The following is a 25,666-nucleotide window of genomic DNA, read 5'->3' on the forward strand; positions in this document are numbered from 1 at the left end:
AGAACAAGGCGTGGCCCTGTCAACATCTCGTCGAGGGGCGGGACCGGTAAGCTCTTGGAGCCAACCAGGGCCGAGGCAAGCTCACCATTGGGCGTGTCCTGGGAGCCGGCGGCTTGATCTAACAATGCCCAATAAAAGCGGCCGAGGGGGACTGCTTCAAGAGATGAGCACGACGGCGACACCAGAGGTTCGAGCAAGAGGACAGAAGCGCGGTGTCGACCTATTACATAAGCAGGAGGCCAGTTTCCCCGAGAAATATATTGGCTTTGAAGGACCACGTGCAAACCATATGCGCAGCTGCCGCCGGGTTTTTGCTCAAGCCTGGAGCGTGGACTGGACACCACGAACGACGTGAACCATACGCGTGACCTGGAGCGGACCTCGACGCCGGTGCCATCTGCTTGGACCTTCTCCTCCTTTCTTGCCATTCCTGCCTTTCCTGCCATTCCATCCCTTTGAGTGTAAGTGTGTTCGTTCTGTCTGGGGCGTTTGCTAACTAAGACTGGATAAGGCTGCCCGTTGTCCCGCTTTTAATCGGGTTTAGTCCTTTTATTAACGGCTCGGATCGCGGATTGCTAAACCGCTCGGCAATTACCATCACATCCGCGGTTCGAGCAGGGACTCATCTCCCTGCTTTGCGGAGAGATTGGTGAAGGTATTTGGGAATCCATTGACCAATCACCCTGGCCAATCTCACCCCGCAAAGGAGCGGGATAGTTCCAGGACCGGAGACGGCCAACTTAACAAGACAAGGGGATTAACCCCCCCTTGCGGGATAGTTCCAGGACCGGAAGCGTGGACTGGGAGTGCCGTACTCCGAGAGTCCATAACAATATATATATATATATATATATATATATATATATATATATATATATATATATATATACGCACACACATACAGACTTGGCATTTAATATGGAATATATTTTTTTTCTTGACTTGGGTTTACTTTCTCAACTCAGTATATCAATCTGGTGAGTTTCTTTTACACTTTGGTGATTTATTTGTTAAAAGAACCATGTCACTGATTGTCTGTCGCAGCAAGAAGTCAACAACAGGATTATATCACAGGTGGTGGGGCAAAATGTACGGACAGGTGCATTTGATGATTGGCTTCACATTCGGGTATACAAGGGTTGTTGCATTCTGTATTGGTGGGAAACAACTGCTGCACGTCTCCAAAAGTTATTGCCGCTTCCTCTGGAGATGGTCCGTCAACTTGACAATGCTGTTTGTCATGGAGTGGTGGCTTTACGAAATTCTGGCATGAAACAGCGTGCTATTGCTCGGGAGTATGGCATCACTCAAGGTCAGGTGTCAAAGATCCTGAAACGAAATGCTCAGAGGGGTGTCCCTACTCCAATACCGAGGCCAGGATGTCCACGCAGAACCACAAGGAGAGATGATCGCCAGCTGCACCGGTTAGTCTGCAATGGCCGTTCCAAGTCAGCTAATCGGCTTAGGGCTGAGTGGCAGCAACTGACAAATGTGCCTGTATCCAGAAGGCTAGTCAACCAACGACTGGTTCAAGTAGGCAATCGTGCCAGGCGTTCCCTGAGAAAGCCACGCCTGACCAGACAACACAGCCAGCGCCGATTGCAGTGGGCCAGAGAGCACCGTCAATGGCAGCCAGGACACTGGAATCACGTGACCTTCAGTGACGAGTCTAGATTTCTGGTCTTTCGTCAAGATGGCCACGTCCAAGTGTGCAGACCAGTGCATGAAGCCCACAACGAAGATTGTATAGTGCCAAAAGTCCAAGCTGGAGGTGGTGGGGTGACCGTTTGGGCTGCTTTTCATGCAGGGGGCAAAACTGACCTGGTTGTTCTGAATGGAAACCTGAACCAGTTCAAGTACAGGGTCATTCTGGAAGAAAAATTGCTTCCATTTGCTCGTGCAGCCTTTCGAGGAAACTTTGGCTTCCAAGATGACAATGAACTTGGTCCGTGCTCGCATGCTCGCATGATCCAACACTTTCTTGCTGACCGTGGTGTAGAGCATATGGAGTGGCCTGCCATGTCCCTGGATATGAATCCGATAGAGAACTTGTGGGCAGAATTAACGTGTCAAATCGACAACTTGGACCAGCAGCCTACCTCTGTGCGTGAATTGCAGCAGACTATTGTCACTGCATGGCAAGCGATTCCTGTCCAAACCTTGGCAAATCTCGTGAACAGCATGCCTCGACGTGTACATGCTCTCCTGAATGCTCGTGGGGGTTACACGAAGTACTGAACTGTAATTTTACTGTCCGTAATCCCAGTCATAATTTAGCTTTTGTTTTTGTTGAAAAAAAATTGGGCTGATGTGTAAAATAAAGAGATACTTCTGGAAAACGTACAGAAGTTTAACACAGTACTGTCTGTGAATTGAGTTCGATATCAGTTTGCATCACTTTCAAGGATCAATTCATTTGTTTCGAAATGTCAAATGTGGTTTTTGTTTCTTTTAAAGGTCACATTAACAAAATCTAGAATAATTTCAACTTAATTCCAATGAACTTTTGGTTCTAAGTCATCTTGAAAAGTAAGTTCACCCCCACAAAAAAATATTCCATATTAAATGCCGTCTGTATATATATATATATATATATATATATATATATATATATATATATATATATATATATATATATATATATATATATATATATATATATATATATATATATATATTGTTGTGGAGATGAGGACTGTATTTTTTTGATTGTGTGCTGTATGATTATTATTATTGTTTATTCTGCGCCCCCCTACCTCCGGAGCTGTGTAAAGGTGAAAGGGCATCCCATAATTAGTCCACAAGCATACACGTCAGCCAAGTAATAGAATACCCCTGTTGATAGTTATCTCTTATTCTGTGTTCTAGGGTAAGGCTGTGTCTCCCATTAATTGAAGTACTCCATTGCACCAGTGAAAGAGAATAGATCCCCTTTCATTCCCATCCCCAAAATCCCCATTTCCTTCACATCCCCTCTCGTCATTGCTGAGCCCTCGATTCCCAATCACCTCCCCTCCAATAACCGCCATTGACCATGTGCTTGAGTCGGAGAAGAAAGGCGTGTCTCTACCTCGTCATAGAGGGGAGGAGGGGCGTACCCGCCCGTCGTCATCGAGGGCGGAGCGAGAGGGTCGCGCGACCAACCAGGGCCGACGTGAGCACCACGATGGGTGTGTCCAAAACGCCGGCGGCTTAATCGCTGGAGGCGCTATAAAAGGCACGCACGCAAGAAGCAAGTGAGTTGGTCTGAGTTGGTTGCAGAGTTGGTCTTGGTGAGAGAGAGCTGAGTTGGTCGTCAAGTGGAGAGTCGTGAAGAGTCAGTCAGTGGAGTCGGTGGTCAGTTGGTTGCGTTGGTTGCGGTGAGGAGTCGGTGGTAAAGAGTGAGTGGGCCAAGAAAGAGTTGAGGGTTGGACCAGACGAGTCGGACAAGGCCTGGCAAAGCACGCGACGTCTACAGCAGCCACAACAGCAGCTTGGGGGCCTGAACGGCGGTTTGGAGCAGGGCCGAAAAGGAACGGCGGCTGCTAAACGCGCCGGTTGAGCTGCAGGACCCCCTTGGACCTCCCTCTCCCTCCAGCCATCCACCTCCTGCCTTTCCACCCTTCTTGTGTACGTGAGTTTGTTCCGTTTGTTCTGTCCTGGGTTAATTAAGCTGGTATAAGTTAATATTTGCACTGTGTCACCTGCGTCTTAGGTGTTGTAAATAAACTTGGTTGCTCCTTTTTGCTTGTGTGTGTACAATAAATCCAATTACTCTTCTGTCCGTCTTCTCGTTTTATTCCTTTTCCTCTTTGCATTCGTCGTTTTTGTCTTTTCCCTCATTGAGCAGCTGCGGTGCGATACGGCCAAAGTTCTGGGTGAATCGGGTGAGTCAGGGATCCTGTAACGGTCGCGGCAATACCACCGCTCGGTAAATAACATCTTAATCCGCGATCAGTAACAATATATATATATATATATATATATATATATATTGTTACTGATCGCGGATTAAGATGTTAGTTACCGAGCGGTTTGGTATTGCCGCGACCGTTACAGGATCCCTGACTCACCCGATTCACCCAGAACTTTGGCCGTATCGCACCGCAGCTGCTCGATGAGGGAAAAGACAAAAACGACGCAATGCAAGAGGAAAAAGGAATAAAACGAGAAGACGTACAGACGAGTAATGGGGTTTATTATTTACACACACAAGCAAAAAGGAGCAATCAAGTTTTATTTACAACACATAAGACGCAGGTGACACAGTGCAAATTTTAGCTTACCTACAGACTTAATTAAATACCCAGGGACAGAACAAACAAAACAAACTCACGTATACAAGAAGGATGGAATGGAATGAATGTTGGAAGGAGGAATGGGAAGGTTCAGCTGGGGCAGATGGTTCGGGCTTGATCCCGCACGGGACGTCGGCTGGACCTCGACGGCCACCGATGCCACCGCTATTTGGTCCCCGCGGGGTAACGGGTTGAAGCTGCCTGGTGGAGTCAACGCTGCCTCTCTGGCTCAGCTCAGGGCGCGTCTGCCGTCTCTGGCGCAACTGCTGGTAATGGCCCTTGGCACCTTCTCTCTCTTGGCCCTGGTGTCTCCTCACCATTGACAACTCAACGCAACCAACGCAACCACTGACCCTCCTCTGACGACCAACTCCTCTGGCAACCGACTCAGACCAACTCCTCTGGCAACCGACTCAGACCAACTCACGACTCACTTCCGTCTGCGCCTTTTATAGCGCCTCCAGCGATTAGGCCACCGGCGTTTTGGACACGCCCATCGGGGTGCTCACCTCGGCCTCGGCCCTGGTCCCCGCGGGGTAACGGGTTGAAGCTGCCTGGTGGAGTCAACGCTGCCTCTCTGGCTCAGCTCAGGGCGCGTCTGCCGTCTCTGGCGCAACTGCTGGTAATGGCCCTTGGCACCTTCTCTCTCTTGGCCCTGGTGTCTCCTCACCATTAGCAACTCAACGCAACCAACGCAACCACTGACCCTCCTCTGACGACCAACTCCTCTGGCAACCGACTCAGACCAACTCCTCTGGCAACCGACTCAGACCAACTCACGACTCACTTCCGTCTGCGCCTTTTATAGCGCCTCCAGCGATTAGGCCACCGGCGTTTTGGACACGCCCATCGGGGTGCTCACCTCGGCCCTGGTTGGTCGCGCGACCCTCGGGCTCCGCCCTGGATGACGACGGGCGGGCACGCCCCTCTTCCTCTCTATGATGAGGTGGAGACACGCCTTTCTTCCCCGACTCAAGCCTCGTGGTCAATGGCGGTTTTGGAGGGGAGGTGATTGGGAATCGAGGGCTCAGCAATGACGAGAGGGGATGTAATATGGAATGGAGGTTTTGGGGATGGGAATGAAAGGGAGATTTTGGGGATGGGAAGGAAAGGGAGATTTTGGGGATGGGAAGGAAAGGGAGATTTTGGGGATGGGAAGGAAAGGGGATCTATTCTCTTTCACTGGTGCAATGGAGTACTTCAATTAATGGGAGACATAGCCTTACCCTAGAACACAGAATAAGAGATAACTATCAACAGGGGTATTCTATTACTTGGCTGACGTGTATGCTTGTGGACTAATTATGGGATGCCCTTTCACCTTTACACAGCTCCGGAGGTAGGGGGGCGCAGAATAACCAATAATAATAATAGTACAGTACACAATCAAAAAAATACAGTCCTCATCTCCGCAACACTGCACCCTCCTCCTCTTAGGCATGGCCCGGGCCTACAACTTTTATTTTTAGTGTGACACGTAGGTGTAGTTCCCTCTATTTTTAACCTGACCCTGAGTGCGACAGTTTTAAAACATAAATAAATGTGTCCCGCTGCTCCATTGCACCCTGCCTAACAGACTTACGCCCACAGTTAACCGAATTGCGGAATGGTCTTCAAACTATACACTGACGGTGGGAAGCATTATTTACAATTGACGCTACTTTTATTTACAAGACTAACCCAGGACCTGTGATTGTTCTTTCTGGGGGGGGAGACAGTCTGCTCTGCATCAATGCACCATTAAAGCACCCAAAAACGCACCAAAGCACCCTCAAGCACCAATCGGTGCACAGTCATCACTGTTCATGAATAAAAATAACCAAACAACCCCTAACCCTGCAGGTGATCTCTTGCTCTTCGGCTCCCTCTGCTGGTTATTATTATTTGTCTTCCAGATGTTGTCATTCTTTTGCTTTGCTTACTGGCGGCCTATTTGCAATAAAGTGTGCCCAATGTGTCCTTTTTATTTTCTTTATTTATGGCCCACAGGGCCGACTATGTGTGGTTCACCTGTGGGGCATCGGTGCCCTGTGGCCAAGGTCCGCCAGCAAGATTTCGGGCCCTCATGGCCGGTTCCAGCAGAGGGGCCATGCCCCAACCCATGGGGTCCATAAGTGGTGCTCGGCCACAGACATGTGGTCCATAATGTGGTGCATCGATGCAGACAGCTGGTTCTGGGAATTTCGGGCGCACAATGGCCGACCCACGCACGCTCCCCTTGGCACCCAGTGGCGCACAGGTCATGTGGGAGACAAAAGGGGAAAGACAATTGAGCGAGGGGTAAGGTCACAAGGGTACACATCAATAAGGCAATGCAAGGCGAAATGCGTACGGAGGGCGAAGTGAGAAAGCTCGTCCCTACCGTACGTCACCCCCCTGTCACCTACCCTACCCTTGCCCTTACCCCATATGTACAAAAATCTACACATTTACAAATTCGTCACTACTGTCATGTCTTCCCCATATTTCCCCTATACCAAATTCGTCTCCACAATCCCTCTACTTCAAAATTTGCCATCACCAAATTCATCATCAATCCTCATAAGGAGGCAGAGATGGAACATCAAAGCACAATGTCACACCCACGTCATGATGCGTCTCACAATCCAAACATTTGCACAGTAAAAATAATTAAACATGGCATGGTGCGGAGTACCTGTCACCTCAGGTGAGTGGATGCAGATGGTGCGAGGAGATCCTTCTTCCTAACTATCCTCTAAATGACTTTAACACACTTTACACTACCCGGGGTCTTTCCCTGCCAATCCATTGGCCAACTTACTCTATGGGTTCTAATAACCAATTCCCATTGACCAAACTGTGGTGCTTCTCAATTTGGGGTCTCACTCCCCCTATTCATCTCCCGGTGCCTTCGCACAATTTCTGGGCTGCGACGTGTAGCTCTCCCAGCAGGTCTACCCACCTGCACACCTCCACCACTGCAGTTGCCACCCGAGCTTACCTAGCTCCTCACCCTAACCTAACTAACTGGGGAAGGCCCTCTCCTGGCTCTGTCACCCCTAGGTGCTGTAGGGGAAGTATTTGGGGGAGACTCAAGACTCCAATGACCGGACACAGGTTTTACAAAAGGTCTGGTTTATTAACTGGTTATTCACTTCATTCCAATTACCAAATAATACCAATTCGTACAATGGACCAGGTTAACTCTTTTCGCATGGTCCTTCTCGTTCGGCCGATGTTCCTCCGCCACTCCCGTCGGGCAGAGGGTCTGATGATGAGGGGTGCTCGTCCGTTCCGTCGGTCAGAGCTCCTGGTGACAAGTCCTCCCGACTCAATGTTTGCTCTGGTTTATATGGACAAAACTGGAGTTAATCCCCTGTCGGCTGAATCTTAATCCTTTCTCCGCTAATGCCCCGAGGTCATGCATGCACCAAGTCCTGGCATCAGCTCGCTCCCCTCCTGCTGCGAGGGGTGCTCCAGCCTGGGGCTGTGACCAGGTGGACAAGAGATTATCATGTTCGGGCACATTCCTGACACTCATTTACGAACTCGTCTTTCACAGAGTTTTCAGGTAAAATGTATCTGCTTCGTTACCAGTGTTAATTAATAAGTTACCAGTGCCAATTAATAAGTTACACTGAGTTACACTTCCACAATTCCCTCATCTTTTTGTTTTTGTTTATATTAACCATTAATCTAAACATCAATATAAGTAAACAATCAATCACTACAAGTAAACATCATTACAAGTATAAGTAAATAATCAATCACTTTGGTAATCAAATTCCCTTGGGCATACACCGTCATCCTGCAAGAATCACAAAACATTTCGTTGGTCATTGACTCCTTCCATATCGTTCAATCTATTGCATTTGCATCACAAATATATTTTCAAAACAACACTTCACCATCACCAAGATACAACAATTTCACTTCATTTTCAAGTTTTGTAAAGCATCTGCACCATCTGGCAAAAAACGTTTGCCTCCACACAAATGTTGACTTTGTTTGAAAGGAAGGGCTGATCACTTGTGTTTGAATCCTGGTATGAAACATTTTCTCCTAATGTCTTCATAGCTCCTGCACTACTTCGTGTAGGATTTCGCTGTTGTGGTAACATTGCGGAGTCATAGACTGACCCTGCTCTCCTTGTAGCATTCTTGCCACTTTTTGCTGTAAACCATTGTAATTCCTGAACAAGGCCTTCACCCAGTTGTAGTCGACTTGCCTCCTCCCTCATTGTGAGTGGGCAGCAAGTATTGGTGTGACGTTGATTGGCCAGCAAGATGTGGAACAGGGATGCCGGATGCATCCACAATGATGTTGGGACCATGGTGTTCAGGTCATTCATGGTGCTTACCAGGAGCAACCAGCAGAATCGTGCACAGCTGTTGTGACAAGGGTACAGCCGTTTTTTTGCAGCTCCATGCTGGTTCCCCGGACGTTGGTGAAGTAATAACATATGTCCCCGCATTTCACAGAGGTTGCAGGTAAAATGTCGTTGTCCTGCAACTTCTGATGTGGTGAATGTTCGAAGCCTTCGAACAAGAGTAAGTGATCTCCTTTCTTTCATATGTTGCAGTGTGATCCAGGCAAATGGTCACATAAATTTCCTTGGTGAAGGTAAGCATTCATCTCCAAGTTACACGGGAGAATGTCTTCATCATTCTTTGAGAAAGAGGGTGTATGCCATGATTAACTTCATTTTTTAGCCACAAATTTTCTTTCTCGAACTTCTTCCCAATTCCGTTAGCAATCCCTCCAAAATGTGATCTCGTCTTATCCTTATGCTCAGTCACATCTGAATCTGCTTTCCACACACACTGAATCAGATAGGGTACATCTTACCATGAAATCAGCATAATCATGTATATCTTCCAACAGTTTCACATTCAACAATTTGTTGTTTTTCCTTAACACAAAAGTTATATTCATTTATATGCGTCACACAAATAATATTCGATCAGGTATGTATTTTATTACTAAACTAAGAATAGCATCCACAATTGCTTTCAGGTTAATATAGTTCAAAAATTAACTCATGCAGGTATTTTAGCACTACTCTAAGAAAATAAATTGTATTTGATTACAATCACAAACGGGAATACCTAATTCCCAACAACAATTTTTTCAAACCAACAAATTAAGCATAATGTATTATTACCATAATTCCTCTCCACTTTTTCTTTTCCCTCTTTTTTTCCTAACAGTGTGTCACTCGTGGTGATATGAGTTCACTGATATTGTAATTGACACAACTCATAACATTGTCGTTATGCCATTATCTTAATTCTACTGTATTCACTATTCATTTGCAACACCACTTGATTCATTCTTTTAATCTCGGTATTATTCATATCATCATAACAATCTTTCTATTTTAGGTCCATATTTGTTTCTATTCTTATCAATCTCCTACGGTTTATCAATTTGTTCCAAAACACTGCAACCAAAGGTTTTAACCAAAGCTCTACCAAACTATTTCCAATTTGAACTCAAAATGCTAATTAAACAACAATTCAAAGAATTAACTTCAATGGGTCAACAAACTCATTTTATAAACAGATCTAATTTTCCCATCCAATAATTTTCCTTGCCAAATGTCATATTGCAACACTTTAATAAACCTTCGAAAAATGTCTCCCAAATCAATAAATTCCCTTTTTACTTCCCAAATACTCATCTGTAAATTACATATTCAATTACAGTTTCTCCATATTTGTTCGGCCTAAATGGCCACCGAAGTGGCTGCCAACATGCAGTACCGTTTTTATCTACCAAGCAAGTATTCGTCCACATAAGATCTCTACCAAAATGTTGTTTGTAAAAACAAATCTGGGATTTCTGATTACATGGATGCACACTCTCAGGACATTTCAGGCTGCTTGTTAACAATCCACTACGATAAATTAATTCCTTTACCCACAATCAAATAATTAGTACAAATTGAGGATATTATCCCTATCACATTCATTTATAGATTCATTATGTTGGATCTAAATTTTCTCCCACTGCTGCGAGGAAGAACAATAGCTCTCATAAGTCTTTGTAATATCTCACTTCATTTACCCAGCATCGAAGAATTTATTTACTATCCATTCCCATCTGTTAACCAGTGACTTTGTTTGAACTCCAAAACTTAATTTGATGAATCCCATGTGTACAGCTACCACTTATTGAAACCCATACTTTTGTAGAAAATATCCAAGTAAGTGTTTTTTATTTTAAACCCCCTTAACTGTTGCTCATCCATTTCTATGCACCCAGTGAGTACTACTGACACCAGTATGCCAATATAGGTGTGCCAGTTTAACAAATATGTTGCAGGTACACGTGACATCGCGTTCTGAGTATAAATAACGTAACAGCGCGTTCATGTCTGCCCCTTGGTTTAAGATTCACAATGCATTCCGTTTTAAAACTCACAATAGTTCAAATCAGCAAGATTTTCTTTACTATTTTCCCATATCATCTATGCCTAATACACATCCATACATACAGCACAATTTATATGCTGATAAAATTCAAGTTTATATATATATATATATATATATATATATATATATATATATATATATATATATAAATCCGTGAGCAGAGTATTCTGGGAAGTCAATGTAAGACCTCTCCCAAATTTGGCTAATTTTGTACTCCCTCATTTCTTTTTTTATGAAGCTCATATCCATAAATAGCTGTTATTCTCATATAAATTCTATCAAAATGGAAATTACTCACAATTTTACTATTAATTAATGGCTGCTCATAACCCAGCACATCAAATCTTTATATTCCATCTCCCTTGACAAAAGAGATAATGTTCATAATCAAATTATATATTTTTTTTATTTTACGGATTCTCTGCATATTCAATCCCATCCACATAAAACTATCCATTTCCAGACAGGCACACTGTCGGTGTCAACAATCTTGTAAGATTGATACACAAAACAATAAAAAACACTAACATTGACACACAAAAAATACACACACACATGCATTATGCGTATTTGTTTGCGTTGGAACTATTATTTACAGATCAAGATGGGTGTCAATTTTATTTCAATTTCATAAAATTTGTCCTTCAATTTTAGAAATGCTAATACACAAATGGACCAAAAAGTTTATTCTTAGAAAACCCCTATGATGTCACATTGAAATTACCCTTTCAGTTCCCACAATAATTTATCCAAATTTGACTACACACCCATTTACATGTCAGTCGACCACTGACTTATCAATCGTGTGGAACAATAGTCCGAAATTCCCACCTGATCATCATGTGACCCTTGTCATTTGGTTTAAAAAATTTGCAAAGCAATTGTTCCAACTTTGTAAATTTAAAATTGTGTGCCCAACATAAAAGATCCAATTTCGGCATGTGATCAATTAATTACTAATTTGCTTACAAGCAAAAGAAAAAAATGAATAATTCTTGCTCCGAAAACTTTTCAGACCCAAGAATCATCGACAGTTATTCATGTTTGTCCAGTAATCTAATTTGTTGAGGCCAATCGTCATTTGGGATTTGTCGCAATGAAGGCCTAATCATTGTCTGAGGTATCGGTCAGCACTGGTACCCTTGATCTTGGTTTACCCTATTAACTTGTCTTCCTTTTGGTATACGGACATCCTCTTTTCCAATGTCCCATCCGTCCACACTTGAAACACCGGTTTCTGTCGTTGTCTGATCTGTGCACCTGTGCACTTGTATTGCTGGGCTGCATCTCTACATCCCTGAGTTGCCACTGCAATCTCTCGTTATCTCCTGAAACACGAAAAAATTCTCTGTACCGTCCTTTTTGGGGAGACAACTGGAAATCAGATGGGACAACTGTCACTTTCATTCCTAATTTCGAGGGCAGTTGTGCATTTGTCTCCCCCACTGTATCCTGTATCCTTTTTATTTTAAGTTCTAGATCCGTTATCCGTTCTTGCTGTTCCCGTTGTCTGGATTCACCATCCCAAAGATGGAATGCAAGCCAGTCTACCGTTAGATTCTGTCTCTTCCTGGCTTTCAATCTTTGTTCCAATCTTTCCAATCGACTTCGCTCAAATGTACCATCTCTTGGAAACTCCTCATCATGTCCCTTTGTCCACAAATACCAATTCTCGACCTGCCTTATAGCTTCGGCACCATAACGGTCGTACATATGATGTGTACAAGTACCTTTTTGTGGAATTTCTGGTTGTCCTTGTGTATTCTTGCAGGCTCCATTTCCCATTCTGCCTTTTATCAAAGTAGCGTTGGATGTGTTGTAGCTTGTTCCAGGTTCCTCTAAAGCTTCACTCGTACCTCCAGGAAGGATCTCTCCACCTGTTCACACGGTGATTTCCAGAGAATCTCCCTCAGCTGTGGCTTTTGCACAATCCAATCTCACAGATCAGTATTTGCAGATGAGCCGGAGGGTCAGTATGAAATGGGTGAATCCTCAGGTGTCCGCTCTGTTGACGGGGAAATCACACAATGGTAACCGCACATATATATCTGTATATAAACTCACCACCTTGCTCAATTTTCCCAGGTTGTCTCCACATTGATAATATCTCGCAAAGATATCAAAGCTTCTTTCTTGAGACCGCATTTTCATCAATCAAACAATCAATATATTCAATTCAATTTATTCAGTTCAATTTAATTCAGTTAAATTTATTCAATTAAATTCAATCAATTAGATTCAATCAATCAACAATTCAATCAATTATTCAATTTCAATTAATTCATCAATATTCATCAATAAATCAAATTAATCATTTTGAATGACTCCTTGCATAAGTCCTTTCCCCAATGATGTCAGGACAGGTCCATCCATTGACTGAGATCGAATCTCATCGGTCGTCACCTCTGGTTCGTACCTCATGTCAATTGATGAATCACCGTCCTGTCCTAGGGTCATTTCTGACATATTTCCCCATTTTGCCTGGTCTCCACAAATTTTCTTTGCAACCACTAAAGGCAACTCATCCTCCATTCGTGAGACAAGAATATCTAATCATATCATTCAACTTCTTCCATAAATGTGAAGAATATCCAATCATATCATTCAACTTCTTCCATAAGTGTCAAGAATATCCAATCCATAAAAAATGGCAAGAATATCCAATCATATCATTCAATGTACCATCCGTGATATTTGTTTGCTCATTCACTATTCCTGATTCGTCATCAAGGATCTCCATCATCAGACAGCGTACTTAATTCCGCATTTTAATGAGAATTCAACAGGAATTTACGACTCAAAGGAAAAAGAACGAGCAGACCTTTTGCAGGACGATCGTTACAAAATCGTTACATATATTAAAGTATTTATAATGTCGACAAATCATAGCTTAATTCTTACAAAATTTGGTTCTTTGAATAAATCACAGCACCGGGAGAACCAGCTCCAAAAAATGGATCTTTGTGTTTATTCAGCACCCTAGTAATTGGTTCTTTGTGTACTAATTACACAGCACCCAGGCCCCGCTCATATGGATCTTTGTGCAGCGCTGCACAGCACCTGAGCAAAAGGGGTTTCATCTACATTTTCCTTATCCGGTGTACCATCCGTGATATTTGTTTGCTCATTCACTATTCCTGATTCGTCATCAAGGATCTCCATCATCACACAGCGTACTTAATTCCGCATTTTAATGAGAATTCAACAGGAATTTACGACTCAAAGGAAAAAGAACGAGCAGACATTTTGCAGGACGATAACTGGAATTAGTCGTGAAAATATATCCAAAATACACAAAAATACACACCCACACAAATAAACAACATTTATTCCGTTTAAGAGAACAAACATTTCCTCTATCATGACATGCATGTCTTCAAAATTATATGACCAAGAGAAAAAGTAAAACTAATTAAAACTGCGGGCAGTGATAATCCGGGGACCATACCGCTCCATCCTGATTGGACGAGTGCGTGCTAGAGTCGTTAACAACGACAGTCCAGATCCGATTGTTCAAAATTTCAACTCAATCGATCGAAAAATGAACGCAGGGATGCATTTTAAAGGTGCAGTGGCACTAACTGAGTTGCCACGAATATGGCCACGAAATTGCCAATATGGCCATCACAAAATATTTTCCTTAATCAATTGGCTCATAGCATAACCAATCTGCAAGTATTTCATCCGAAGATGTATCTCTGAGGACTTTTAATTAAATAAGTCATTTATAAATCAACGAGTTAATTTATTAAATGATTAATCAATAAATCAAAATTTTCCTTGACAGCCACATCACTTGGTCAGTGTCATGTCCAAATATCAGCTTCCTTACTCAAAAGGTGCCTGAGTTAATGTAATGTAATTACTGTAATAAGATTACTGCAATTACTGTAATGATTACTGTAATTACTGTAATTACCGGAACTGTAATTACTGTAATTACCTCAGGTAATTACTGTAATGTAATTACTGTAATTTAATAAGAAATGTAATTAATTAAATAAGTACTTCATTAATCGTTAATAATGAAATAATTCCTGAATTCTCATTCGATTCACTTGACATTCGAATGGGATTTATATATCCGTCAACTAGTTCAATCAACAACTATTTTATTCAACATAGGCCAAAAGTCAACAACAATTTGAAAAATCCTTAATTTTCATTCGATTCACTTGACATTCGAATGGGATTTATATATCCGTCAACTAGTTCAATCAACACCTATTTTATTCAACATAGGCCAAAAGTCAACAACAATTTGAAAAATCCTTAATTTTTCATTCGATTCACTTGACATTCGAATGGGATTTATATATCCGTCAACTAGTTCAATCAACACCTATTTTATTCAACATAGGCCAAAAGTCAACAACAATTTGAAAAATCCTTAATTTTCATTCGATTCACTTGACATTCGAATGGGATTTATATATCCGTCAACTAGTTCAATCAACAACTATTTTATTCAACATAGTCCAAAAGTCAACAACAATTTGAAAAATCCTTAATTTTCATTCGATTCACTTGACATTCGAATGGGATTTATATATCCGTCAACTAGTTCAATCAACAACTATTTTATTCAACATAGGCCAAAAGTCAACAACAATTTGAAAAATCCTTAATTTTCATTCGATTCACTTGACATTCGAATGGGATTTATATATCCGTCAACTAGTTCAATCAACAACTATTTTATTCAACATAGGCCAAAAGTCCACAACAATTTGAAAAATCCTTAATTTTCATTCGATTCACTTGACATTCGAATGGGATTTATATATCCGTCAACTAGTTCAATGAACAACTATTTTATTCAACATAGTCCAAAAGTCCACAACAATTTGAAAAATCCTTAATTTTCATTCGATTCACTTGACATTCGAATGGGATTTATATATCCGTCAACTAGTTCAATCAACACCTATTTTATTCAACATAGGCCAAAAGTCAACAACAATTTGAAAAATCCTTAATTTTCATTCGATTCACTTGACATTCGAATGGGATTTATATATCCGTCAACTAGTTCAATCAACAACTATTTTATTCAACATAGGCCAAAAGTCAACAACAATTTGAAAAATCCTTAATTTTCATTCGATTCACTTGACATTCGAATGGGATTTATATATCCGTCAACTAGTTCAATCAACACCTATTTTATTCAACATAGGCCAAAAGTCAACAACAATTTGAAAAATCCTTAATTTTCATTCGATTCACTTGACATTCGAATGGGATTTATATATCCATCAACTAGTTCAATCAACAACTATTTTATTCAACATAGTCCAAAAGTCAACAACAATTTGAAAAATCCTTAATTTTCATTCAATTCACTTGACATTTGAGTGTCCCCAAAACGTTGGAGCAAAACGTTGCAACAACGAAAGTGAAACGTTGTAGCGACGTTGTGGAAACGTTAGCAAAACTCAACATTTGAATGTTCCCAAAACGTTGGAGCAAAACGTTGCAACAACGAAAGTGAAACGTTGTAGCGACGTTGTGGAAACGTTAGCACAACCCAACATTTGAATGTTCCCAAAACGTTGGAGCAAAACGTTGCAACAACGAAAGTGAAACGTTGTAGCGACGTTGTGGAAACGTCAGCAAAACCCAACATTTAAATGTTCACAAAACGTTGGAGCAAAACGTTGCAACAACGAAAGTGAAACGTTGTAGCGACGTTGTGGAAACGTCAGCAAAACCCAACATTTAAATGTTCACAAAACGTTGGAGCAAAACGTTGCAACAACGAAAGTGAAACGTTGTGGCGACGTTGTGGAAACGTCAGCAAAACCCAACATTTAAATGTTCACAAAACGTTGGAGCAAAACGTTGCAACAACGAAAGTGAAACGTTGTAGCGACGTTGTGGAAACGTCAGCAAAACCCAACATTTAAATGTTCACAAAACGTTGGAGCAAAACGTTGCAACAACGAAAGTGAAACGTTGTAGCGACGTTGTGGAAACGTCAGCAAAACCCAACATTTAAATGTTCACAAAACATTGGAGCAAAACGTTGCAACAACGAAAGTGAAACGTTGTGGCGACGTTGTGGAAACGTCAGCAAAACCCAACATTTAAATGTTCACAAAACGTTGGAGCAAAACGTTGCAACAACGAAAGTGAAACGTTGTAGCGACGTTGTGGAAACGTCAGCAAAACCCAACATTTAAATGTTCACAAAACGTTGGAGCAAAACGTTGCAACAACGAAAGTGAAACGTTGTGGCGACGTTGTGGAAACGTCAGCAAAACCCAACATTTAAATGTTCACAAAACGTTGGAGCAAAACGTTGCAACAACGAAAGTGAAACGTTGTAGCGACGTTGTGGAAACGTCAGCAAAACCCAACATTTAAATGTTCACAAAACGTTGCAACAACAAATGATCACAAGTAATTATCACATTGCAATGACCTCTAAACATTCCTAAACCAATATCCCATTAAAATCCCATTAAAATCCCATTAAAATCCCATATCTTGTCACCCTTTGCATTGTTGAAAGCAATTAATTCCATAACTCAATATTACCTCAATTTATATATACTAGGGCGTGCCTGCACGTACGTGCTTGCCCGTACGTGCTTGCAAAAAAAACATGCGTGCGAACAACAACAACAAAAAACTTTGAAACCACGTGGCAGTAACGACCACAGAACCCCCCCCTCTATTTACATGAAATGGTTTGGTCCATTCGCAAAGCCAAAGCGAACGACCACAGAACCCCCCCCCTTCTATTTACATGAAATGGTTTGGTCCATTCGCAAAGCCAAAGCGAACGACCACAGAACCCCCCCCCCCCCTTCTATTTACATGAAATGGTTTGGTCCATTCGCAAAGCCAAAGCGAACGACCACAGAACCCCCCCCTTCTATTTACATGAAATGGTTTGGTCCATTCGCAAAGCCAAAGCGAACGGCTTGCGAGTACGGTGACCATACCTTGGGACCCACTTGTCCGATTAATTTCAAACCTTGAAAAGGCACATCCTCGGGTCCCCAGCAATATACCTGGCAAGTTTCAAGTATATCGGACCGGTAGTTGTCGAGAAACAGCGGTCGCATACAGACAGACCGACACACACACCGAGATTACTGGAATTATAGATAGATAAAAATCTGATCCCATTAAAACCTTCAGACAAACCACTAGCAATATTATTCCTAGGACTAAATTACCAGGACCATTATCAAACATTTATCAAAATATTAGGACCATCATCACACCAATGAATGACTCAATCCTTTAATGACTACATCCAAACCCAGACATTTTGAGTTCCGTAACTTTAATACTTCAAATTTTCCATTCCTTCCCTTCCTGATCCTTCGATATAGGGATGGGTTCTTTTTAGGATCATGTTGCATCGAGCATTATTTTCCAAAACAGTGTGAACATTAAACCACACCAAAACCTCTGACATCCCACCATTAACACCTATTGTAAGCGTGCCGAATCAGTAAGCATCACCCCTCCTATGAGCCTCGACCAGAGGGTGGTTGTTACTCACAAACACTCGTCGCTAGCTGTTCCATTGTCTGCCGATTCCCACTCTGCTGCCGATTTCCACTAGCTGTTTTATTTCTCTGAGCTCATGAAAGTGGTGACAATGGGTGGTCTGCCATTGCTCTTCCACAAAAGAGTCGTTCCAAAGATATAAGCCGTTTTGTCGCAATACCATAAATTGGAATGAGGTAAAAATATATATATATAAATATAATTCCATTTCCCGGTTCCCTGTCGCACGCCGAGCAAGTCGCGTGCTTTGAACAAGTGCAAAAAAAAAAAAAAAAAACTACTTTACACGTGTACGGGTGTGTAAGTACCGGCCTTACACGTCCTGGAAGCAAATGGTCGCATGGTGCACGCATGCTCCGTTTGCTCCCAGGTCACAGTAAGGCCTTTAATGGCCAGCGCCGACCTGGTGCATTTTATTTAGACAGCGCAAAAAATACGTATTTACAGAAATCATTTAGGAAAACACGAATAATAGCTACAGTCGTTTATCGAAGTACCATTCGTGATGGGTCACGCCACCTATCGCGGCATCGGTGCGCACGGAACCCCCAGAACCACCTTCTCCCCCATGTATGTACAAAACTATTTCCAAGTTCGTAAATCATATTGAACAAAAACAAGCCACACTCACCTTTTAAAGACTTGTTTGTACAATTGATGTCAGCGGTGCCTCCAAATTGTAGGGGAAGTATTTGGGGGAGACTCAAGACTCCAATGACCGGACACAGGTTTTACAAAAGGTCTGGTTTATTAACTGGTTATTCACTTCATTCCAATTACCAAATAATACCAATTCGTACAATGGACCAGGTTAACTCTTTTCGCATGGTCCTTCTCGTTCGGCCGATGTTCCTCCGCCACTCCCGTCGGGCAGAGGGTCTGATGATGAGGAGTGCTCGTCCGTTCCGTCGGTCAGAGCTCCTGGTGACAAGTCCTCCCGACTCAATGTTTGCTCTGGTTTATATGGACAAAACTGGAGTTAATCCCCTGTCCGCTGAATCTTAATCCTTTCTCCGCTAATGCAACGAGGTCATGCATGCACCAAGTCCTGGCATCAGCTCGCTCCCCTCCTGCTGCGAGGGGTGCTCCAGCCTGGGGCTGTGACCAGGTGGACAAGAGATTATCATGTTCGGGCACATTCCTGACACTCATTTACGAACTCGTCTTTCACAGAGTTTGCAGGTAAAATGTATCTGCTTCGTTACCAGTGTTAATTAATAAGTTACCAGTGCCAATTAATAAGTCACACTGAGTTACACTTCCACAGTGCCCTCTGGCACTGGGCTACCCGGGTCCGTCCTCCGGATCCTCGGGCCCCATCCACAACAACTACTACCGGCTCCCAGAGCCCACCTGCGGCCTCACCTGGCCGACATCCTCACAGTGGTGGAGTGCCCAACCAACTACACACACTAACAGGCTACACGCCCAGCCATTTCCACGACACTAATGCACCCATCCAAAGACCATTCTTTCACCCGCACCACAGATGCCAATATCCAACCACAATTTACCTGTACCCTCTACCTAACACTTACACTACCCGCCCCGGGTATCCGTGATGGGGGTCCACTCTTCCCCCATTCACACCTTCGCACCATCCACTCCACTCCACAATTTCCACCATTCTCACTCCACGACCATCCATTCCAATACTCCATACCATTTATTCCACATAGCCACATACACCTGTTGTTGCACACCTGTGCCCTCACACCTGGTGCCACCTGCACCCTCCTTTCTTCCTGGACCATTTGGTCATCACAATACCCATCATCATCACTCACTCATACACTGCTCCATTCACCTGTTCAGTTGCACACCTGTGCAATCACACCTGTTCAATCTTCAAACACACGGCATCATCTCAGCTAACTACTCCCCTCTGAAACTTGCGCGTCCCAGTCGTCCCTTTAAACTATTGCGCTCCCACGTCATTATCATCCACACTAAACTACCTGCGTCCCCACTACAGGTATCAGTCACTATCTAAACCTTAACGTTACCTAATGTCATCTTCGCTAGATCCCTATCAATATAACCTAACCCACCCGGGCTAGTTTTCACTGCCATCACCCCATAAGCTATAGTGCATTTGCCCCACTGTGAGGGATGGTGGATTTGCCATCCCACCACATCGGGGAGGTCCTACTATCAATTTGGCACACCAAATCCAACAAATCAAAAATTTTCTATTTACTGCCAATTCTATTCACTTTTCTAAATTTTGGATCAAAACACTATCACTATCACCATCACCCTTCGTCTACTTATTACATCCTCTCGGTGCGCCAATTCCCTTCTAAAGCTCGGCTTCGTACAGCCGAGCAATGAACGCGGGTTCTTTTGTGCCAGCGGCTGGATACGTCCCGCATTCGGGGCAGGGACGGAGGCTTACCCGGGCCGAGATCCCACGCACCACCTCGGCGTGGAGCCATCCAATGTCCCGATCTCGACCTGCCGGCACGTCTCAATAGCAAGTGGTCGCCATGATGACCCTTCCTATCGGGCTGCCCGCTCCGCCTAGTGGAGCCCGGACGCGGCCGTTCCACGCGAGGCCCAGCGTGGATCGCGCACGGCGGTCCTTTCGAACCCGCCGTGGCTCGGATCCCCGCTGGTTCTCGCGGCACGCGAAGCTGCCCGACGCGCACCGAGGGCCCGATTCGGCTATAAGTCGTTCTAACTTCTAACCTGGTTACCGTCGATGCTTCACCTGCAGGCTTACATGCATACGCTACCCCTTTCTTGCTCACACCTCCAGCTGGTCCCATGCTCCTCGTACCTTCCCTTACACACCTCGGTACACTCACTCCGCTCACCGACTTGGTCACACACCTGACCACCGAACACCTTGGCACACATTCGTCGCTCGCACACCCCACCAACACACCTCTTCGTGCCCCCTCCTCGGTCACCTCCTCTGTGACAATCACAGGTGTGCTCTCACTCGCACACCCAACCACGTGCCTCACTACCAATTCCAGCGTGCATTCCCACTCACGCTCTACCATTCCAGGTGTGCATCCTTCCATTCCAGGTGTACATCCTCGCTCACCTGTCACAACCAACTCACGCTCCGTGTCACTCTCACGACTCTCACCTCCACTCTCGGTCGCGCACTCACCCTTACTCTCGACAGCACACTCTTTCCTCATGCACCCGTCCGTTACACACCTTTCTCGCGCATCCTTTTGCGCACACTCTTTCGTTACTTCCTCCGTAACACTTACCACACCGCGCTTCCATGTACCCCCTCGCACACGCGCTTCGACCAACTCACTCTTGACGGCACACTCACTCCTCGGCGTGCACTTTTTCCTCACACACCCCATGGTCGGACATTCTCGCACACCTCTTTTTTCGCACACCAGACCTGTCGCACACTTCACCAACGGCCTCTCACGAACACCCGGATCCAATCCAATCCCCAAGCCGACTGAAGCTTTCCTCACATCATATACATTGCCACTCACCTCCGTACCTCGTCTCCGCACCTCCTTTGCCACCTGCAAACTCTTTATTTGGTTAGTGAGCATCACATTATGAGTTGAGCACCGACCTTGTACATATTCCATTACTTCCTCCTTTATCTCCCTCTTAGTTTCCCTCCGTCTCTTCTTAATTTCACTCACCTCTTCTTCCACTTCCTCTAATTTTTGTTTAACCTCTTTTATTTATCGGTGCGTCTCCTCAAGTTCGTCCTCTAAGGCTACCGTGACCGTCTCTATGTGCATCCTCACCTGCCGGTCCTTTGTCTCCATTATCTCTGTCACCTCGTCCACCCTCATTGTCAGTTCCTCCCGTACCATCTGACATTGCCTCTGTGTCGCTATTAATTTGTTTTTAATTTCTTTTTGTGTCGCCTTTAACCCTCCTAGTACCGCAGTGTTCTTTTGAACCTGCCCCACTAGTTCTTTTTGTCCCTCCGTCAGCTGTTCCACCTCCTCCGTCAGATCTTATATTCCCCCTTGTAACTTAGCCGTATTATTCCTCACTTCTTTCTCCATACGCTTCTCACCTCGCTTTACCTCCTCGCGTAGCCCTGAGACCTCCTCACCCACACCTCGTCGTATCTCCTCTTTCATCTCCCCCATCTCTTTTGTAGATGCCACCCTCATCTGTCCCAATTCATCCCTCTGAGCATCCAGTTTACTTTCTAACCCGATTTGCACCTCCTCTATCTGGTTTCCCATTCGTTTGATTTCCCTGGCAGATTGTTCCCCTACTTCCCGCAATTTGTCCTCCATCCTATTTTCTAGCCCCATTAACCCATTTTTCACCTCTTTTATCCCATTGTCTAACCCCTCAAATTTCTTGTCTAACTTCCCAAATTTCTTGTCTAACTCCTCAAAATTATTGTCTAACTTCCCAAATTTCTTGTCTAACTCCCCGATTTGATTTCCTAGTCGCTCCCCCATTCTGTTTTCCATTCCCTCCATTTCCCTGGCTCTTTTTTCGTTGTCGCACTTCGACTGTGCCATGTATTCGCTAAACCGTGCCATGAACTGCTGCATGTTAAAGCCCGCTGATACAGCGGGCTCGGCTACCGCGCGCTCGTGCGAGGCGCCTCTTTGCGCGCCTGAAACCTCGTGCGCGAGAGCGCCATTTTGTGCGTCTGATACACCCTCAACCACCTCATTGCTCTCCTCCTCCCTTTCCTCCACATACATTTCCTCGAGGTCCTGGGTCGATTCTACCCCGTCTATCTCTCCCACCGGCATCCCGTCGCCTTGACCAGCCATGGCGCGATTTCAAAATTCGGGTTTTGTAAAACAAAACAAATTTCGGCCGCTCCAAATTTTGACCAAATTTTTTCTAGATGTTTTAAAAATTTGGTTCGGGCCCCGAATCCCACTCCTGACACCAATTGTTACTGATCGCGGATTAAGATGTTAGTTACCGAGCGGTTTGGTATTGCCGCGACCGTTACAGGATCCCTGACTCACCCGATTCACCCAGAACTTTGGCCGTATCGCACCGCAGCTGCTCGATGAGGGAAAAGACAAAAACGACGCAATGCAAGAGGAAAAAGGAATAAAACGAGAAGACGTACAGACGAGTAATGGGGTTTATTATTTACACACACAAGCAAAAAGGAGCAATCAAGTTTTATTTACAACACATAAGACGCAGGTGACACAGTGCAAATTTTAGCTTACCTACAGACTTAATTAAATACCCAGGGACAGAACAAACAAAACAAACTCACGTATACAAGAAGGATGGAATGGAATGAATGTTGGAAGGAGGAATGGGAAGGTTCAGCTGGGGCAGATGGTTCGGGCTTGATCCCGCACGGGACGTCGGCTGGACCTCGACGGCCACCGATGCCACCGCTATTTGGTCCCCGCGGGGTAACGGGTTGAAGCTGCCTGGTGGAGTCAACGCTGCCTCTCTGGCTCAGCTCAGGGCGCGTCTGCCGTCTCTGGCGCAACTGCTGGTAATGGCCCTTGGCACCTTCTCTCTCTTGGCCCTGGTGTCTCCTCACCATTGACAACTCATCGCAACCAACGCAACCACTGACCCTCCTCTGACGACCAACTCCTCTGGCAACCGACTCAGACCAACTCCTCTGGCAACCGACTCAGACCAACTCACGACTCACTTCCGTCTGCGCCTTTTATAGCGCCTCCAGCGATTAGGCCGCCGGCGTTTTGGACACGCCCATCGGGGTGCTCACCTCGGCCCTGGTTGGTCGCGCGACCCTCGGGCTCCGCCCTGGATGACGACGGGCGGGCACACCCCTCTTCCTCTCTATGACGAGGTGGAGACACGCCTTTCTTCCCCGACTCGAGCCTCGTGGTCAATGGCGGTTTTGGAGGGGAGGTGATGGCGAATCGAGGGCTCAGCAATGACGAGAGGGGATGTAATATGGAATGGAGGTTTTGGGGATGGGAATGAAAGGGAGATTTTGGGGATGGGAAGGAAAGGGATATTTTGGGGATGGGAAGGAAAGGGAGATTTTGGGGATGGGAAGGAAAGGGGATCTATTCTCTTTCACTGGTGCAATGGAGTACTTCAATTAATGGGAGACATAGCCTTACCCTAGAACACAGAATAAGAGATAACTATCAACAGGGGTATTCTATTACTTGGCTGACGTGTATGCTTGTGGACTAATTATGGGATGCCCTTTCACCTTTACACAGCTCCGGAGGTAGGGGGGCGCAGAATAACCAATAATAATAATAGTACAGTACACAATCAAAAAAATACAGTCCTCATCTCCGCAACAATATATATATACATTGTTACAGACGCGGTTTTGATGTTATATTGACCGAGCGGTGGTGTATTTCCGCGTCCGAACAGTTACTCCCCGATTAGAACCCGATTTCACCCGAACGTTGACCAGATCGCTCCACAGATATTCAATCGGGAAACCTCTAAAACGGCGAAAGAGAATGAAAAAGAAGAAGAAGACAGAGTACGGAGGAAGAACAGATTTATTATACACACACAAGCAATGGATGGAAGAAGCAGTCACACCGCGAATTGTTAACTTACACTATTCATGTTACTTAACCCCAAGACAACGAGTAGGACAGACGACGTTCACACTTACACAGGGGATATTGCAGGCAGGTAGGGCTTGAGGTGGATTGCTGGAGAGGGAGGAGGGTCGGAGGCAGCAGCTCTGAATTCCTCGCGGTTTTTGGCGGGAAAATCCTCCGTCGCATATCCGCTGCTGTAGACGTCACGCGCTGGCTCGGCACACCTGCTCCTCTTCATCTGGTGGAGCCGTCTCCCTCCTTTCAGCGCGTCTCTCCAAAGCTGGTTTCCTTTCCGAGTACCTCTCCTCTTTGGCTTGGAGCGTTTCGCATCTCACCGCTCCTCTTGGTGCCGCCTCTTCGCTCCTCTCCCAGGTCATCTCCCAAGTCATCTGATGAAGCAGTCCCTTACAGTCGCTTTTATCACCTCGGGCGGAATCAAGCCGCCGGCTCCGAGGGCACGCCTACCGGGTCGCTCACCGCGGTGCTGATTGGCTGTTAGGGCTGGCTCACTCCTCCCCTCTATGACGAGGTGGAGACACGCCTTTCTTCTCCGAGGTTAGCACATGGGCAATGGCGGCTTGCGGGATTGAACACAACTCGCACCCTTTTTAAAAGAACTTTGGAGAGCGGAGATGTTTGGGGAAATTGCAAGGGCCTATGCTTATTTTGTTTGATACAATGCAAAGTCAATCTAGTGGGAAACACATATTTAGCCTACATAGAATAAGGAAATACACTATTTAAAAAGATATATCGTGACCTGTGTGTAAGTTTCATGGAATTAACTAGGAGGACGGCTGCGACCATTATTTACATTACCAGGGTGTTACCATACTTTTGTAACGTTCACATTGTAACGTTTTCACATTCGTTACACTTCCTCCAAAATTGTTACACTTCTCAAACAAAAACCGTTACACTTCTCAGAACCGTTACACTGCACCCTCCTTTCTTCAGGCCAGTGCTC

The sequence above is a fragment of the Myxine glutinosa genome, chromosome 14 (genome assembly GCF_964187855.1).
Source record: "Myxine glutinosa chromosome 14, kmMyxGlut1.1, whole genome shotgun sequence".
Classification (NCBI taxonomy): Eukaryota; Metazoa; Chordata; class Myxini; order Myxiniformes; family Myxinidae; genus Myxine; species Myxine glutinosa.